A 5,158-nucleotide genomic window follows, 5' to 3' on the forward strand; every position below is an offset into this window, starting at 1 on the left:
CACCCTGACTCTGTTTGACCAGAATGGAACAGGACCTTAATTAGTATCATTGGTAACACTTGTGAAGGAAAAATCGGAAAAGAGGCCCGGAAGTAAGAAGAATTACAAGATGGCATTATGTGCATAGAGGCATATTGTAGGCTACCTCTGGTACAACTATCAAAGGTCAGAGTGTACCTGTAGCCATTATCGCAGTGCTATTTGGAGGCCAGTCTATGACATCAGCCCTATATGAATGTCACATTGACGACATAGATAGACCCGACAGCCGGCAGGCAATACGCATCTCAAGTTTTGGCTCAATTTGTTGGACGGTTCTCAAGATATGCAGGGGATATATACTGTATGGACACATTGACACTATATGCAGAGATTTGTTACATTTCTACAGGTACAGAGGCAGATAGATGGGTGTGTTTGTGAGTGTGTTGGATTAATCATTATTCTCATCACAGCCTCTATACACGTGTGTCTTAAACAATTATTTGTGTCTAACCTTTCACGTGACTTGGGGCACATTTTGTGCCTAGATGCGCCTGTGCGTATCATCACAGCATCTACAGTGTGTGTGTACAGTATGTGTGTGTGTGCGTGTGCGCGTGCGTGCGTGTGTGTGTGAGAACGGGTCTACAGCGGGTGTCCCTCTGCGATTTGGAGACTTGAAAACGAACTAGTTTGGAGTAGATATTCATCAAACAACATAAACACTATCCTATATAATCGAAATCGACCTCCCCGGACATTTTCTCTGAGCAATTCACAGATTATATACAGCCATACACGTTAGCTATTTTTAACTCTCCAGTGTTTCAGCTACTGTATATACAGTACATCCATGAGTCCACAACAATGCAACCGTTGTAGAGACTGTCGCAGTCGTGTGGACTGGCCTTAAAGCCCAAACGGCACCAATGATTCGCCATGGGACTATACTTGCAACCATTTTCCCCCGATGGCAGTTCAGTCAGACAACTCAAGGAGGATGTAATATATATATTTATTGAATATAAGAAATCAATGCAATATATTTATTATGGTTTGGCGATGTATTGGATCTGCTTTTTAGGTACTCAGGATCAAGCGCATCAGTCTCGACCATAGGGACTCTGAATCCCCCCGTACCTAAAACAGTAGATCCAAAATGACAGGTGGTAGCTGGGGTGGAGGTGGGTGCGCACTTGTATACCGCAGCGTAGAGTATACAATAGAAAGCACCAAGCAGAATTGAGCGCAGCCAGCAAGACAGCAAAGGATGTATGACAGCAGCACGCTGATACACCAGCAGTGGGCAAGCAAGAAGGCAGAGGAATGCAAACCTCTGGTTCAAGTAGCCGGTATGAGAGATGGGGTGAGCTGTGATTGGCTAAGTGCATCATGCGGATGATGCTGCGGTGGCCCAATTAACGGCCGGCGCGCTGACTGAGGTTCCCTGACTGAACTTGCTCTGCGCATGTCTACGACAGGCACAAATGCTCATTTGCAAGGAGTGTGTATACTGGCTTTAGTTTAGACATACTATTGGTCCGAATGTCATTAGACCGACAACCTATGAAACTTAGGGGACTTACATGGCCGGTTAAGACTCATATGAGGTTAGGGGACTTACGTGGCCGGTTAAGACTGATATAAGGTTAGGGGACTTACGTGGCCGGTTAAGACTGATATGAGGTTAGGGGGACTTACGTGGCCGGTTTAAGACTGATATAAGGTTAGGGGACTTACGTGGCCGGTTAAGACTGATATGAGGTTAGGGGGACTTACGTGGCCGGTTTAAGACTGATATAAGGTTAGGGGACTTACGTGGCCGGTTAAGACTGATATGCGGTTATAGGGGGCATACATGGCCGGTTAAGACATGATATTTCATTCCAATCCGCTATAATATCTGCGTGTTTGGATGATGGATATATTGTTGGCAAATTGCAGCATTCCCTCATTTGGTTTCCTGAATAAACACTAAGGCACAATGCTCCCCGGGAGGCCGTGGAAGTTAGGATTCGGGATTTCATAAGCGATAATATTACATCTGCAATAGTTTACAGTCCATGTCGAGCGAATGTTATCTTCAGCGGGGTTCCCCAATGTGGATTATTGCTTATTCATTTCACCGTGATGTCCATTGAGAATGACTGGCCTATACTGGATTCTATTGACATGGTCACTGGGTCCTTTTGCTGCACACATATACATAGTGTTGCCAGATTTGTGCGAGAGAAATAATAAGCAAGCAGGACTATGAAAACAAGCCAAAAAGAAGCAACTGCGTGGGCCGCATTAGCACTTAAAACTTTTAAGCAGAAAATAGATCTGGCAATTTTCCAAAAATAAATCTACAAAAAGGACATTTTTGGAGACATTCTAATTTGTATGGGTATCCTTGGCATCAAGTGCATACAAATAGTCATCTAGGATCATAACTAAATTAAGAACCTATATCATCTGCCAAACAGGAGAATATATCCCGTACATTGGAACTATATAAACACTATAGAATGCCAGTTCAATAATGACCTTGCACCTGTCTACATAACATGCTGCGTAAATTACATATATATTTAATAGATATAAGTGAAGAAGAAAACAGCTAATAGCCTATACTGTAGCTACAGATGCCATTTAAACTTCCTCACATGACGCATTCGCATGCCGAAAACAGCAGATATACAAGCTCACAGCGTGTGTGCACTGTGCAGGTTGCCTATATCGGCTGTTTTTGGAAAATAATGAATGTATTGTATGTCTTTTGTGTGTTGGCTGCCGTTGACAGTTTGAGTTATGTGACAAAATTGCTATTATATTTGTTCACATAAGTTTAGATTTTACACACAAACACACACACGGGGCGGCGGTGGCTCAGGGGTAGAGTGGCTGGATGGTAACCCGCAAGGTCTCCAGTTCGAACCCTGAGGGCTCCCCCAGAGTTAGTGTCGAAGTGTCCTTGAGCAAGACACTGAACCCCTAATTGCTCCTGATGTGCTGGTTGGTGCCTTGCATGGTTTCCGCAGCCATGTGTGTGTGAATGGGTGAATGTACAGTAATGCACAATCTATGTAAAAGCGCCTTGGATAAAGGCGCTATATAAATGCACTATTTACGCACACACACACACACACACACACACACACACCACTGTAGCACCACTGTTATATAAACTGTTTCGCCATTTTGTGTGAGCCAAAATAATCGATGATGACAATCCCACTCTATCTCTTTTTTAATATATATATTTTTTTATCCCACGATTTTGTAACCCATTTTTCACCCCCGTGTCAATCATCTAATGTGATCCTGGGCTCTATACACACCCTCCACCAACCTATATAGTCCCCCATATATGGGGGACAAGGGGAGAGCAACGGACTTGAACTCATGCTTCCTTCATGCCTTGAGTGTCCACTCTATCTCTCTGTATACATCTTCCATTGCACCACGCACTGTAGTTATACACGAGACTGACAAACACAAACAGCATAAAGACAGACGGACCAGGCCGACTTGTTCGTGGAGTCATGCTGAAGACATGTCATGGTATAATTATGGTTTGCGATGATGAACATCAATCAGCTGCAGTAGATTCTGTGGAGTCAGAGGAGTATTCAGTCTCTCTCGGTGTGGGAGCACCGCACATACACGCGGGGAAGAAGCTGGGCCGTCTACAGATCACCGCAGGGGGTGGAAGAAGTGTTTTTACTTCAATATGTGAAAGTATCACATACTGCAACGTAGAAGTATACTCTGCATACAAGTGAAAGTCCGGAATTCAACATTTTGCTTGAGTGAAAGTGCAAAAGTATTTGCAGAGAGAAAGTATACTCATTATGCAGAATGTCCAATTTCAAATTTTCAAATATATATTTTAGAAAATAGCAGATGTACAGGCTCACAATGCGTCGCAATGCGACACATCGTGAGCTTGTAGATCTGCTATTTTCAAATGGCCGGAATATGCACAGCAGCATTGAACACTGTTGGGAGTAAGGAAGTCACAGATACTTGATTTGAGTAAATGAGACAATGTAAACATAACTCTTTTATGAATAAAATATACTTTTGTCCAATCTTTATATGCTACAGTATGTTAATACAATATAACTTAAACAGGGGGCTTTTATTTTATTCTCCCTATGCTCTTTTAGGATTTGACACAAATTTTGACCTGATTCAATCCAGTCCCATAGCAAAATTAACTCAATGGTAAAAAAAGAACTGACAGCACCGGGTTCAAATCTTGGGTAGAAGAGGACAGTTGATTTAAAAACAAAACAAGACATTCCCCGCTACCCCATTTCCTCCCATTTATAACCTTCTCTCTCTCTCTCTCTCTCTCTCTCTCTCTCTCTCTAATATATTTAGTCTCAGTTTTAGTCATCGTAGCTTAGTTTTGATTGAGCTTAGAACATTTTTCGTCTTAGACGACAAAATCAACACTGTACTGTAGGCATACAAAAAGTATCTTGGAAATAATTCAATCTACAAATACTAAAAAAAAATATATATGAACTTTTCTTTGGTCTGTGGAGTTGTATTGAGTGAAGAGGATGGTTTTGAGGAAATATCCAGTGGGAGTATATGTTTAATGTAGCATGAAATCACGACCGTCCGCACTTAGATCAAGTGGTGGGGAAACCTCCCGTCCAATTACACATTTTTACAAGACACATGCAAAAGTCATTAACAAATTAATCTGTGGGGAGTTATTCCATCTGGTGTAAACATCGCTGACCTAAGCATGCCTTTATGAAGTGCCTTCTCTATCTTCTCCAAACAGGGGGAAACTGTCAACGTATAAACAATAACAACAAGCACATTATTCTTTATCAGACAAAAAAATGCTCTATAATATCGCAGTGCAAGAGATGAGTTTTTCTTCCCTCTTCCACATTCTTAACACGAATGGCTTCACCGTAAAATGTTAACAAATTAAGGAAGGCGATGGACATTGCCGCGAGGACCCCTTCTAAAAACGAGATGATACATCTCAAGGAAATAAAATGTCAATACTATGTGGCAATATGGATACAGAAGCAGATGGACGAACGGACGGACGGACGGACAGACCCATTCACACTGCCTGAGAATATTCACTTGAAGAACACATATAATGCCCAAGGAACTCAGCTACATGTTTGTAAAACATGCATCATATTCATATCCTAAT

This window comes from Protomyctophum bolini (genome assembly GCF_963924005.1).
Source record: "Protomyctophum bolini genome assembly, chromosome: 19".
Classification (NCBI taxonomy): Eukaryota; Metazoa; Chordata; class Actinopteri; order Myctophiformes; family Myctophidae; genus Protomyctophum; species Protomyctophum bolini.